We start from the raw sequence: 16,292 nt of genomic DNA on the forward strand, positions 1-16,292 counted from the left end.
GGGCCTGGGTTGTGTTTTGATGCAACATGGAAAGGTGATTGCATATGCCTCGAGACAGTTGAAGCAGTATGAACAAAACTATCCAACGCACGACTTAGAGCTTGCAGCAATAGTTCACGCCTTAAAGATATGGCGTCATTATCTCTATGGTAGGAAGTGCAAATCTCCTTCACACAAAAGGAACTGAATATGAGACAGAGGAGATGGTTGGAACTAGTGAAAGATTACGACTGCACAATTCATTACCATCCAGGAAAGGCTAACGTAGTTGCAGATGCCCTAAGCAGAAAGACAGGATCACAGTTAGCAGTTATACCCATAGTGCAGAAAAACTTGATAAGGGACTTTGAGAAATTGAGATTGGAAGTTATCACGCCACCGACTTAGATTACAGCAAGAGTAAGAGCATTTATGATTCGGCCTACTCTTCGAGATCAAATCAAGGAAGCACAGAATAAGGATCCATTTCTACAGAAGATAAAGGCTGAGGTCGGCACAAACAAACATATGGGATTTGAAATGTCTGCTGATAATGCGTTGACTTTCAAAGGAAGGTTATGTGTACCTAAAGATGAAAGTATAAAAAATAAGATACTGGAAGAGGCTCACTCTACCCCGTATTCAGCACATCTAGGTGGTACGAAAATGTATCGAGATCTCCGAGAGATAGTTTGGTGGAGGAATATGAAGAAAGGAATTGGTCAGTTCATTGAAAAGTGTATTATCTGTCAGCAGGTCAAGGCAGAACACCAAAGGCCATCAGGACTATTGAAACCGTTAGATATTCCAGAATGGAAGTGGGAACACATAACGATGGACTTTGTGGTAGGCCTTCCAAGGACAGCAAAAGGTCACAATGCTATCTGGGTAGTGGTTGATCGTTTGACGAAGTTAGCCATTTCCTACCAATCAAGGTAAACTTCAACATGGAACAATTTGCACAACTATACATCAAAGAGATAGTTAGATTGCATGGAGTTCCAATCACTATTGTATCAGAGAGAGATCCGAGGTTCACATCTAAATTTTGGAGAAGTTTGTAAACAGCCATGGGGACGAAACTGAAGTTCAGCACTGCTTATCATCCTCAGACGGATGGACAATCAGAAAGAACCATCCAAACTCTGGAAGATATGTTGAGGGCCTGTGTTTTGGATCTTGGAGGTAGTTGGGAGATACACCTACCTTTAGTGGAGTTTGCTTACAACAATAGTTTTCAGGCCACTATAGGTATGGCCCCATATGAAGCTCTTTATGGTAGGAAGTGCAGATCTCCTATCCATTGGGATGAGGTTGGAGAGAAAAGAATTTTAGGTCCTGAAATTATTGAACGAACAGTTGGGGCAGTTGACAAAATCAGAGTTAGAATAAATACAGCACAGGACCGACAGAAAAGTTATGCAGATCGTAGGAGAAAGAATTTGGAATTTAGTGTGGGCGACAAAGTTTTCCTTAAAGTAGCACCCATGAAGGGTGTATTGAGATTTGGCAAGAAAGGGAAATTGAGACCATGATTTATTGGATCTTTCGAGATCCTTGAAAAGATTAGTGTTGTGGCTTACCAACTTGCCTTACCACCTGAACTTGCAGCAGTGCATAACTTGTTTCATATATCGATGCTCAGAAAATATGTTCATGACCCCAATCATGTAATAAGTTATCAGTCATTGAATGTACAGAAGGACTTATCATATGAAGATATTCCGACGATGATTTTGGATAGAAAAGTGCATTGGCTAAGAAATAGAGAAGTTCCCCTGGTCAAAGTCCAATGGCAGAATCATGGACCCAACGAGCCAACCTGGGAGAAAGAAGATGAGCTTAAAATCAAGTATCCAGAACTCTTCGTTTAACCAAGGTAAATTTCGAGGACGAAATTCTTTTAAGGAGGACAGATTGTAACACCCCGAAATTTTTAGAAATTATATATATATATATATAGTGGAAAAAGGTAGATTCTCTTTAAAAAATGCATTGATTTGGGAATTGATAAAACTGGTGAATTAATCTTGAGCCGACCACGTATAGTAGGAAAGGGTCCATAAAAGTAAGGAAAATTTGTAGTCGTTTGACCTTGTCCTGCCAATGTGTTAGTTGACCTTGGTTTAAAGTAATGGTAAGTTGCTCTGTGATTATGGAAACTTTGACTCATTGGGCCGATTAAATAATTCAGTTACCTTTCTAATCTTTATGATTGATTGCACGTGTGCATATAAGAAGGGTAAACATTGATTGATTGGACCAATTAAAGAGATGAATGTTTGACTAAGATGTGACGATTTAAGGAATGATTTTTGTCTACCTTAAATTTTAGTGCTCTAAGTTGGCTATAAATAGATGGACAATTTTTCTCTTAGAAGCACACATTTTGACACGATTATAGAGACGAGGAGTTGTGGGCGTATAGCTTTTCTTCCAACAAGTCTTTTATTCAATCAAGGTAGGATTACAAGGTGCAAGTGGTTAGCCCCGTTTAATTTATTTCTTCATGTTGATAAATGTTATACTCATAAAAGTTATGATATGATATGATTATGATGTGATATGAAATGGCCATCCGGTACCAAAGATATGATATGATATGAGCTCTTACTGGAATCTAAAGATATGATATGACTGTATGATTATTTTGATGCCTGATTGAATATTTTATTCGGGATCACACCATTAATCGTATCCTACTGAGTATAAATTACTCATTCCTTCAATTTTAAACATCTCAGGTTAGGTCGATCGACGGAGATGGTGGCTGAGCGGTGCGCGGGTCGCCAAGTAAAGAAAGTTCTCAAAAATAATAATAATAATAATATTCATGGATATTTATGTTGGAATATATATATATTTTTATTTCCATTTAATGCTTTAAATTCAATGACATTTTTATTTTATTAAGTGTTTTAAATTTCCAATTAAATTTTTCCGCTTCAAGTATGTATATGAAATGATATCGGTAATACCTCAAATTTAAGTTCATAAAATTTGGGGCGTTACAGTAATGTTACGTGGCAAAGTGTAAACTAAAGTGTACACCATAGTGTACATGTAGCAAGGTCCTTACAGATTGAACGTTGCTATTTGTACACAGATTTTTGACACGTTGTTCGACCCTTGAATTGTTGTCAAGTGTCAATTGGATTCGAAAATTGTTCAAAATTTAAACCGTCCAGCAGGGTAATGTCATGTGACAAAGTGTAAATTAAAGTGTACACCATAGTGTGCATGTAGCAAGGTTCTTACCGATTGAACTTTGTTATTTGTACACTGATTTTGACACGTTGTTTGACACTTGCATTGTTGTGAAGTGACAATTGAACGGCAAAATTGTTTGAAATTTAAACTGTCCAGTAGGGTAATGTTACATTGCAAGGTGTAAACTAAAATGTGTATACCATAGTGTGCATGTCGCAAGGTTCTTACCGATTGAACTTTCCTATTTGTACATTGATTTTTGACACGTTGTTTGACACTTACATTATTGTCAAGTGTCCATTGGAGGGAAAAACTATTTGAAATTAAAACTGTCCAATAGGGTATTATCTCGTGACAAAGTGTAAACTAAAGTGTACACCATAGTTTACATGTCGCAAGGTTCTTACCGATTGAACTTTGCTATTTGTACACTAATTTTGACACGTTGTTAGACACTTGTATTGTTCTCAAGTGTGAATTGGATGGGAAAGCTGTTTGAAATTTATGCTGTCCAATAGGGTAATGTCACATGATAAAGTGTAAACTAAAGTGTACACCATAGTGTACATGTCGCAAGGCTCTTATCGATTAAACTTTCTTATTTGTACACTGATTTTCAATACGTTGTTCGATACTTGCATTGTTTTCAAGCGTCAATTGGATTGGAACACCATAGTGTACATGTAGCAAGGTTCTTACCGATTGAACTTTGCTATTTGTACACTGATTTTTGACACATTGCTTGACACTTGCATTGTTGTTAAGTGTCAATTGGATGGAAAAAAGTGTTTTAAATTTAAACTATCCAATAGCGTACGTGGGAAAGTGTAAACTAAAGTATACACCATAGTGTACATGTAGCAAGGTCCTTACCGATTAAACTTCGCAATTTGTACATCGATTTTTGACACGTTGTTTGACACCTGCATTATTGTCAAGTGTCAATTGGATGGGAAAACTGTTTGAAATTTAAACTGTCCAACAGGGTAACGACACGTGGTAAAGTGTAAACTAAAGTGTACACCATAGTGTTCATGTCGCAATGTTCTTACCGATTGAACTTTCTTATTTGTACACCAATTTTTACACGTTGTTTGACACTTGTATTGTTGTCAAGTGTCAATTTGATGGGAAAAAATGTTTGAAATTAAAACTGTCCTACGGGGCAATGCCACGTGAGAAAGTGTAAACTAAAGTGTACACCATAGAGAATATGTCACAAGGTTCTTACTGATTGAACTTTGCTATTTGCACACTAGATTTTGACACGTTGTTTGACACTTGCATTGTTGTAAAGTGTCATTTGGATAGGAAAATGATTTGAAATTTAAACCGTCCAACAGGGCAATGTTACGTGGCAAAGTGTACACCATAGTGTACATGTGGGAAGGTTCTTACCAATTGAATCTTGCTATTTGTACACTTATTTTCGACACGTTACTTGAGACTTGCATTGTTTTCAAGATGCAACTGGATCTGAAGACCGTTTCAAATTTAAACTGTCCAACAGGATACGTGGCAAAGTGTAAACTAAAGTGTACACCATAGTGTACATGTAGCAAGGTCTTTACTAATTGAACTTTGCTATTTGTACAAAGATTTTTGACACGTTTTTTAACACCTGCATTGTTGTCAAGTGTTAATTGAATGGGGAAATTGTTTGAAACTTAAACTGTCCAACACGGTGCGTGGCAAAGTGTAAACTAAATTGTACACCATATTGTACATGTTGCAAGGCTCTTATTGATTGAACTTTTCTATTTGTACACTAATTTTTGACACTTACATTGTTGAAAAGTGTTAATTGGATGGAAAAACTATTTTGAAATTTAAACTGCCCAATAGGGTAATGTCACATGGAAATGTGTAAACTAAAGTGTGTGCACCATAGTGTACATGTCGCAAGGTTCTCACCGATTGAACTTTCCTATTTGTACATTGATTTTTGACATGTTGTTTGACACTTGCATTGTTGTCAAGTGTCAATTAGATGAGAAAACTGTTTGAAATTTAAACTGTCCAACAAGGTAATGTCATGTGACAAAGTGTAAACTAAAGTGTACACCATAGTGTACATGTCACATGGTTCTTACTGATTGAACTTCGCTCTTTGTTCACAGATTTTCGACACATTGTTTGACACTTGCACTATTTTCAAGTCTCAATTGGATGGGAAATTTGTTTGAAATTTAAACTATCCAACAGGGAACGTGGCAAAGTGTAAACTAAAGTATACACCATAGTGTACATGTAGCGAGGTCCTTATCGATTGAACCTTGCTATTTGAACGCTGACTTTGGACACATTATTTGGCACTTGCATTGTTGTCAAGTGTCAATTCGATACGAAAATTGTTTAAAATTTAAATTGTCTAGCAAGATAATGTCACGTGGCAAGGTGTAAACTAAAGTGTGTACACCATAGTATGCATGTTGCAAGGTTCTTACCGATTGAACTTTCTTATTTGTACACTGATTTTTGACACGTTCTTTGACATTTGTATTATTATCAAGTACCAATTAGATGGGAAATTTGTTTGAAATCTAAATGTCCAACGGGGTACGTGGCAAAGTGTAAACTAAAGTATACGCCATAGTGTACATGTAGCAAGGTCCTTACCAATTGAACTTTGCTATTAGTACGCTGATTTTTGACATGTTGTTTGACACTTGCAATGTTGTCAAGTTTTAATTCTGATTTTTGACACGATATTTGACACTTGCATTGTTGTCAAGTGTCAATTGGATGGAAAAACTATTTGAAATTAAAACTATCCAACAGGGTAATGCTCGTGATAAAGTGTAAAATAAAGTATACACCATAGTTTACATGTCGCAAGGTTCTTACCGATAGAACTTTGCTATTTGTACACTGATTTTTGACATGTTGTTTGGTACTTGCATTGTTCTCAAGTGTGAATTGGATGGAAAATATGTTTGAAATATATACTGTCCAATAGGGTAATGTCACATGGCAAAGTGTAAACTAAAGTGTACACAAAAGTGTACATGTCGCAAGGCTCTTACCAATTGAACTTTCCTATTTCTGCACTGATTTTCGAAACATTGTTCAGCACTTACATTGTTGTCAAGTGTCAATTGGATTGAAAAATTGTTCGAAATTTAAACTGTCCAATAGGGTAATGTCACATGGTAAAGTGTAAACTAAAGTGTACACCATAGTGTACATGTAGCGAGATTCTTACCGATTGAACTTTGCTATATGTACACTGATTTTTGACACGTTGTTTGACACCTACATTGTAGCCAAGTGACAATTGAACAGGAAAACTGTTTGAAATTTAAACTGTCCAGCAAGGTAATGTCACTTGGCAGGGTGAAAACTAAAGTGTGGACGCTATAGTGTGCATGTCACAAGGTTCTTACCGATTGAACGTTCCTATTTGTAAATTGATTTTTGACACGCTGTTTGACACTTGTATTGTTGTCAAGTGTCTATTGGATGGAAAAACTGTTTGAAATTAAAACTATCCAAAAGGGTAATGTCTCGTGATAAAGTGTAAAATAAAGGGTACACCATAGTTTACATGTCGCAAGGTTCTTACCGATAGAACTTTGCTATTTGTACACTGATTTTTGACATGTTGTTTGGCACTTGTATTGTTCCCAAGTGTGAATTGGATGGAAAATATGTTTGAAATTTATACTGTCCAATAGGGTAATGTCACATGGCAAAGTGTAAACTAAAGTGTACACCATAGTGTACATGTCGCAAGACTCTTACCGATTGAACTTCCTATTTGTGCACTGATTTTTGACACATTGTTCAACACTTGCATTGTTGTCAAGTGTTAATTGGATTCGAAAATTGTTCGAAATTTAAACTGTCCAACTGGGTAATGTCACGTGGCAAAGTGTAAATGAAAGTTTACACCATAGTGTACATGTAGCAAGGTTCTTATCGATAGAACTTTGCTATTTGTACACTAATTTTTGACACGTTGTTTGACACTTGCATTATTGTCAAGTGACAATTGAACGGGAAAACTGTTTGAAATTTAAACTGTCCTGTAGGGTAATGTTACGAGGCAAGCTGTAAACTAAAGTGTGTACACCATAGTGTGCATGTCGCAAGGTTCTTACCGATTGAACTTTCCTATTTGTACATTGATTTTTGACACGTTGTTTGACACTTGCATTGTTGTCAAGTGTCCATTGGATGGAAAAACTATTTAAAATTAAAACTGTCCAATAGGGTATTATCTCGTGACAAAGTGTAAACTAAAGTGTACACCATAGCTTACATGTCGTAAGGTTCTTACCGATTGAACTTTCATGTCTGTACACTGATTTTTGACACGTTTGAAATTTAGATGGGAAAACTGTTTGAAATTTATATTGTCCAATAGGGTAATGTCACATGGCAAAGTGTAAACTAAAGTGTACACCATAGTGTACATGTCGCAAGGCTCTTATCGATTGAACTTTCCTCTTTGTACACTGATTTTTGAAACATTGTTCGACAGTTGCATTGTTATCAAGTGTCAATTGGATTGGAAATCAGTTCAAAATTTAAACTGTCCAACAAGGTAATCTCACGTGGCAAAGTGTAAACTAAAGTGTGCACCATAGTGTACATGTAGAAAGGTTCTTACCAATTGAACTTTGCTATTTGTATACTAATTTTTGACATGTTGTTTGACACTTACATTGTTGTCAAGTGTCAATTTGATGGGAAAACTATTTTAAATTTAAACTGTCCAACAGGGTACGTGGAAAAGTGTAAACTAAAGTATACACCATAGTATACATGTAGCAAGGTCCTTACCAATTGAACTTCGCAATTTGTACACCAATTTTTGACACTTTGTTTGACACTTGCATTACTGTGAAGTGTCAATTGGATGGGAAGACTGTTTGAAATTTAAACTGTCCAATAGGGTAGTGATGTGTGGTAAAGTGTAAACCATAGTGTACATGTTGCAAGGTTCTTACGATTGAACCTTGCTATTTGTACGCCGATTTTTGACATGTTGTTTGACACTTGCATTGTTACCAAGTGACAATTGGACAGGAAAACTGTTTGAAATTTAAACTGTCCAACAGGGTGTTGTCACATGGCAAAGTGTAAACTAAAGTGTGTACACCATAGTGTGCATGTCGCAAGGTTCTTACCGATTGAACTTCCTATTTGTACACTGATATTTGACACATTGTTTGACTCTTGTATTGTTGTCAAGTGTCAATTTATTGGAAAAAATGTTTGAAATTAAAACTGTCCAACGGGGCGATGCCACGTGAGAAAGTGTAAACTAAAGTGTACACCATAGTGAACATGTCACAAGGTTCTTACTGATTGAACTTTGCTATTTGGACACTGGATTTTGACACGCTGTTTGACACTTACATTGTTGTCAAGTGTCAATTGGATGGGAAAACGATTTGAAATTTAAACCGTCTAATAGGGTAATATCACGTGACAAAGTGTAAACTAAAGTGTACACCATAGTGTACATGTGGGAAGGTTCTTACCGATTGAATCTTGTTATTTGTACACTTATTTTCTACGCAATATTTGACACTTGCATTGTTTTCAAGTTGCAATTGGATCTGAAATCTGTTTAAAACTTAAACTGTTCAACAGGGTATGTGGCAAACTGTAAACTGAAGTGTATACCATAATGTACATGTCGTAAGGTTTTTACTAATTGAACTTTGCTATTTGTACAAAGATTTTCGACACGGTTTTTAACACTTGCATTGTTTTCAGGTGTCAATTGGATGGGGAAATTGTTTGAAACTTAAACTGTCCAACACGGTGCATGGTAAAGTGTAAACTAAAGTGTATACCTAATTGTACATGTAGCAAGGCTCTTACCGATTGAACTTTGCTATTTGTACACTGATTTTTGACACTTAAATTGTTGTAAATGGTTAATTGGATGGGGAAACTATTTTAAAATTTAAACTGTCCAGCATGGTAATGTCACGTGGAAAGGTGTAAACTAAAGTGTGTACACCATAGTGTATATGTCGCAAGGTTCTCACCGATTGAACTTTCCTATTTGTACACTAATTTTTGACACGTTCTTTGACATTTGCATTGTTGTCAAGTGTCAATTGGATGGGAAATTTGTTTGAAATTTAAACTGTCCAATGGGGTACGTGGAAAAGTGTAAACTAAAGTATATACCATAGTGTACATGTAACAAGGTCCTCACCGATTGAACTTTGCTATTAGTACGCTGATTTTTAACATGTTGTTTGACACTTGCATTGTTGTCAAGTTTTAATTGGATGGGAAAACTGTTTGAAATTTAAACTGTCAAACAGGGTACATGGCAAAGTGTAAACTAAAGTGTACACCATAGTGTACATGCAGCAAGGTCCTTGCCGATTGAACTTTGCTATTTGTACACAAATTTTCAACACGTTCTCTGGCACTTGCATTGTTGTCAAGTGTCAATTGGTTTGAAAAATTGTTCGAAATTTAAACTGTCCAATAGGGTAGTGTCACATGGCAAAGTGTAAACTAAAGTTTACACCATAGTGTAGATGTAACAATGTTCTTACCGATTGAACTTTGCTATTTGTACACTGATTTTTGACACATTGTTTGAAACTTGCATTGTTGTCAAGTGACAATTGAACCGGAAAACTGTTTGAAATTTATACTATCCAATAGGGTAAAATAAAGTGTACACTATAGTTTACATGTCACAACGTTCTTACTGATTGAACTTTGCTGTTTGTGCCCTGATTTTTGGCACGTTTTTAGACACTTGCATTGTTTTCAAGTGTGAATTGGATGTAAAAACTGTTTGAAATTTATACTGTCCAATAGGGTAATGTCACATGGCATAGTGTAAACTAAAGTGTACACCATAGTGTACATGTTGCAAGACTCTTATCGATTGAACTTCCTATTTGTACACTGATTTTTTACACGTTGTTTGACTCTTGCCTTGTTGCCAAGTGTCAATTGGATGGAAAAACTATTTTAAATTTAAACTGTCCAATAGGGAAATGTCACGTGGCAAAGCGTAAATTAAAGTGTACACCTTAGTGTACATGACACAAGGTCCTTACCGATTGAACTTCGCTATTTGTACATTGAGTTTTGACACGTTATTTTGCACTTGCATTGTTGTCAAGTGTCAATTGGATGGCGAAAATATTTGAAATTTAAATGTCCAATAGGGTAATGTCACGTGGCAAAGTGTAAACTAAAGTGTACACCATAGTGTACATGTGGCAAGGTTCTTACCGATTAACCCTTGATATTTGCACGCTGATTTTTGACACGTTGTTTGACACTTGCATCGTTGTCAAGTGTCCATTGGATGGAAAAATTGTTTCAAATTAAAATTGTCCAACAGGGTACTGTCTCATGACAAAGTGTAAACTAAGGTGTACACCATAGTTTACATGTCGCAAGGTTCTTACCGATTGAACTTTGCTGTCTGTACACTGATTTTTGACACGTTGTTAGACACTTGCATTGTTCTCAAGTGTGGATTTTAATGGGGAAACTATTTGAAATATGCATTGTCCAGTAGGGTAATGTCACATGGCAAAGTGTAAACAAAAGTGTACACCATAGTGTACATAGCGCAAGGCTCTTACCAATTGAACTTTCCTATTTGTACATTGATTTTGGACATGTTGTTCGACACTTGCATTGTTGTCAAGTGTCAACTAGATTGAAAATCTGTTCAAAATTTAAACTGTCAGACAGGGTAATATCACGTGGCAAAGTTTAAACTAAAGTGTACACCATAGTGTACATGTAGCAAGGTTTCTTACCGATTGAACTTTGCTATTTGTACACTGATTTTTGACACGTTGTTTGACACTTGCATCGTTGTCAAGTGACAATTGAACGGGAAAACTGTTTGAAATTTAAACTGTCCAGTAGGGTAATGTTACATGGCAAGGTGTAAACTACAGTGTGTACACCATAGTGTGCATGTCGTAAGGTTCTTACCGATTGAACTTTTCTATTTGTACACTGATTTTTGACACGTTGTTTGACACTTGCATTGTTGTCAAGTGTCCATTGGATGAAAAAACTATTGGAAATTAATACTGTCCAACAGGACAATGCCTCGTGATAAAGTGTAAACTAAAGTGTATACCATAGTTTACATGTCGGAAGGTTCTTACCGATTGTCCTTTGTTGTTTGTACACTGATTTTTGACGTGTTGTTAGACATTTTCATTGTTCTCAAGTGTAAATTGGATGAAAAAACGGTTTGAAATTTATACTGTCCAGTAGGGTAATATCACGTGGCAAAGTGTAAACTAAAGTGTACACCATAGTGTACATGTCGCAAGGCTTTCACCGATTGAACTTTCCTATTTGTACACTTATTTTTGACACGTTGTTTGACTCTTGCATTGTTGTGAAGTGTCAATTGGATGGGAAAACTGTTCTAAATTTAAACTGTACAACAGGGAAATGTCATGTGGGAAAGTGTACACCTTGCTGTAAATGTTGCAAGGTTCTTACAGATTGAACTTTGCTATTTGTACATTGATTTTCGACACATTGTTTGGCACTTGTATTGTTGTCAAGTGTCAATTGGACGGAAAAACTATTTGAAATTTAAACTATCCAAAAGGGTAATGTCCCATGGCGAAGTGTAAACTAAAGTGTACACCATAGTGTACATGTGGCAAGGTTCTTACCGATTGAACCCTGATATTTGCACGCTGATTTTTGACATGTTGTTTGACACTTGCATTGTTGTCAAGTGTCAATTGGATGGGAAAATTGCTTTTTGTACACTGATTTTTGACACGTTGTTTGACACTTTTACTGTTGTCAAGTTTCAATTGGATAGGAAAACTGTTTGAAATTTAAACTGTACAATAGGGTAATGTCATGTGGCAAAGTGTAAACTAAAGTGTACACCATAGTATACATGTAGCAAGGTCCTTACCGATTCAACTTTGCTATTTGTACACAGATTTTCGACACGTTATTCGACACTTGCATTGTTGTCAAGTGTCAATTGGATGGAAAACTGTTCTAAATTTAAACTGTCCAACAGGGAAATGTGATGTGGCAAAGTGTAAACTAAAGTGTAAACCATAGTGTACATGTGGCAAGGTTCTTACCGATTGAACTTTCCAACTTGTAAGCTGATTTTTGACATGTTATTTAGCACTTGCATTGTTGTCAAGTGTCATTTAGATGGAAACTGTTTGAAATTTAAACTGTCCAACAGAGTAATTACACGTGGTAAAGTGTAAACTAAAGTGTACACCATAGTGTACATGTTGCAAGGCTCCTACCGATTGAACCTTGCTATTTGTACGCTAATTTTTGGCACGTTTTTGACACTTTCATTGTTGTCAAGTGACAATTGGACGGGAAAATTGTTTGAAATTTAAACTGTCCAATAGGGTATTGTCACGTGGCAAGGTATAAACTAAAGAGTGCACACCATAGTGTGCATATCGCAATGTTCTAACCGATTGAACTTTCATATTTGTACACTAATTTTTAACACGTTGTTTGATCCTTGTATTGTAGTCAAGTGTCAATTGGATGAAAAAAGTTGTTTGAAATTAAAACTGTCAAACAGGGTAATGTCACGTGAGAAAGTGTAAACTAAAGTGTACACCATCGTTCAGATTTCGCAAGGTTCTTACCTATTGAACTCTACTATTTGTATACTGATTTTTGACACATTTTTTGGCACTTGCATTGTTCTCAAGTGTGAATTGGACGAAAAATAGTTTGAAATTTATACTGTCCAATACGGTAATGTCACGTGGCGAAGTGTAAACTAAAGTGTACACTATAGTGTACATGTCGTAAGGCTCTTACCGATTGAACTTTCCTATTTGTACACTGATTTTTTACACGTTGTTTGACTCTTGCATTGTTGTCAAGTGGTAATTGGATGGGAAAACTGTTTGAAATTTAAAGTGTCCAATAGGGAAATGTCACGTGGCAAAGTGTAAACTAAATTGTACACCATAGTGTACATGTCGTAAGGTTCTTACCTATTGAATTTTGTTATTTGTACATTAATTTTTGACACATTGTTTGACACTTGCATAGTTGTTAAGTGTCAATTGGATGGAAAAATTGTTTGAAAATTAAACTGTCCAACATGGTAATGTCACGTGGCAAAGGGTAAACTAAAGTGTACACTATGATGTACATGTCGCAAGTTTCTTATCGATTGAACTTTCTTATTTGTACACTGATTTTTTGACACATTGTTTAGCTCTTGAATTGTTGTTGAGTGTCAATTGGATGGGAAAACTATTTGAAATTTAAACTATGCAACAAGGTAATGTCACGTGGCAAAGTGTAAACTAAAGTCTACACTGTAGTGTACATGTGGCAAGGTTCTTACCGATTGAACCTTGCTATTTGTACGTTGATTTTTGACACGTTGTTTAACACTTGCATTATTGTCAAGTGTCAATTGGATGCGAAAACTGTTTGAAATTTAAACTGTCCAACATGGTCCATGGCAATGTGTAAACTAAAGTGTACACCATAGTGTACATGTAGCAAGGTCCTTATCGATTGAGCTTTGCTATTAGTACGCTAATTTTTGACATATTGTTTGACACTTGCATCTTTGTAAAGGGTCAATTGGATGGGAAAATTGCCATTCTTACACTATTTTTTGACACGTTGTTTGACACTTGCACTGTTGTCTAGTTTCAACTAGATGGGAAAACTATTTGAAATTTAAACTATACAATGGGGTAATGTCACGTGGCAAAGTGTAAACTAAAGTGTGCACCATAGTGTACATGTAGCAAGGTCCTTACCGATTGAACTTTGCTATTTGTACATAGATTTTCGACACGTTGTTTGACACTAGCATTGTTGTCAAATGTCAATTGGATGGAAAACTGTTCTAAATTTAAACTGTCCAACAGTGAAATGTCACGTGGCAAAGTGTACACCTTAGTGTACATGTCACAAGGTTCTTATCGATTGAACTTTGCTATTTGGACATTGATTTTTGACAGGTTGTTTTGTACTTGCGTTGTTGTCAAGTTTCAATTGGATGGAAAAACTGCTTGAAATTTAAACTATCCAGCACGGTAATGTCAAGTGGCCAAGTGTAAACTAAAGTGTGTACACCATAGTGTACATGTCGCAAAGTTCTTATCGATTGAACTTTCCTATTTGTACACTGATTTTTGACACGTTGTTTGACTCTTACATTGTTGTCGAGTGTTAATTAGATGGGAAAATTGTTTGAAATTTAAACTGTGCAATAGGGTAATGTCACGTGGCAAAGTGTAAACTAAAGTGTGCACCACAGTGTACATGTGGCAAGGTTCTTACCAATTGAACCTTTGCTATTGTACGCTGATTTTTGACACATTGTTTGACACTTGTATTGTTGCCAAGTGTCAATTGGATGGGAAAACTGCTTGAAATTTAAACTATCCAACATGGTCTGTGGTAAAGTGTAAACTAAAGTGTACACCATAGCGTACATGTAGCAAGGTCCTTGCCAATTGAACTTTGCTATTTGTATGCTAATTTTTAACGCATTGTTTGACTCTTGCAATGTTGTCAAGGTTCAATTAGATGGGAAAACTGTCTGAAATTTAAACTATCCAATAGGGTAATGACACGTGGTAAAGTGTAAACTAATATGTACACCATAGTGTACATGTAGTAACGTCTTATTGATTGAACTTTGCTATTTATACAAAGATTTTTGACACGTTGTTTGACACTTACATTGTGTTCAAGTGTTAATTGGACAAGAGAACTGTTTGAAATTTAAACTGTCCCATAGGGTAATATCACGTGGCAAGGTATAAACTAAAGTATGTACACCATAGTGTACATGTCGCAAGGTTCTTACCGATTGAACATTGCTATTAGTTTACAGATTTTTGGCATGTTGTTTGACACTTGTATTGTTGTCAAGTATCAATTGGATGAGACAATGGTTTGAAATTTAAAATGTCCAATAAGGTAACGTCACATGACAAAATGTAAACTAAAGTGTACACCATAGTGTACATGTCGCAAGGTTCTAACTGATTGAACTTTGTTGTTTGTTTACAGATGTTCGACACGTTGTTTGACACTTGCATTATTGTCAAGTGTCAATTGGATAGCGAAATTTTTTGAAATTTAAACTGTCCAACACGGTACGTGGTAAAGTGTAAACTAAAGTGTACACCATAGTGTACATGTAGCAAGGTCCTTACCGATTGAACTTTGCTATTTGTACACTAATTTTTGACACGTTGTTTGACAGTTGCATTATTATCAAGTGTACATTGGATGGGAAAAAGGTTTGAATTTTAAACTATCCTACAAGGTAATAACACATGGTAAAGTGCACACTAAAGTGTACACCATAGTATACGTGTAGCAAGGTTCTTACCGATTGAACTTTGCTATTTGTACACTGATTTTTAACTCGTTGTTTGACACTTGTATTGTTGTCAAGTGTCAATTGGATGGGAAAACTATTTGAAATTTAAACTGTCCAGCAGGGTAATGTCACGTGGAAAGGTGTAAACTAAAGTGTGTACAACATAGTGTACATGTCGCAAGGTTCTTACCTATTGAATTTTTCTATTTGTACACTGATTTTTGACACATTGTTTGACACTTCCATTATTTTTAAGTGTCAATTGGATGGAAAAATAGTTTGAAATTTAAACTATCTAACAGGTTAATGTTACATGGCAAAGCATAAACTTAAGTGTACACCATAGTGTACATATAGCAAGGTTTTTACCGATTGAACTTTGCTATTTGTACACTGATTTTTGACACATTGTTTGACACTTGCATTGTTGTCAAGTGTCAATTGGATAGGAAAACTGTTTGAAATTTAAACCGTCTAATAGGGTAATGTCACGTCGTAATGTGTAAACTAAAGTGTACACCGTACTGTATATGTCGCAAGGTTCTTACCGATTGAACTTTCCTATTTGTACACTATTTTTTGACACGTTGTTTGACTCTTGCATTGTTTTCAAGTGTCAATTGGATGAGAAAGATCTTTGAAATTTAAACTATCCAACAGGGTAATGTCACATGGCAAAGTGTAAACTAAAGGGTACACCATAGTGTACATGTCGCAAGGTTCTTACTGATTGAACTTTACTATTTGTTCACAGATTTTT

Source organism: Olea europaea, unplaced genomic scaffold (genome assembly GCF_002742605.1).
Source record: "Olea europaea var. sylvestris unplaced genomic scaffold, O_europaea_v1 scaffold884, whole genome shotgun sequence".
NCBI lineage: Eukaryota > Viridiplantae > Streptophyta > Magnoliopsida > Lamiales > Oleaceae > Olea > Olea europaea.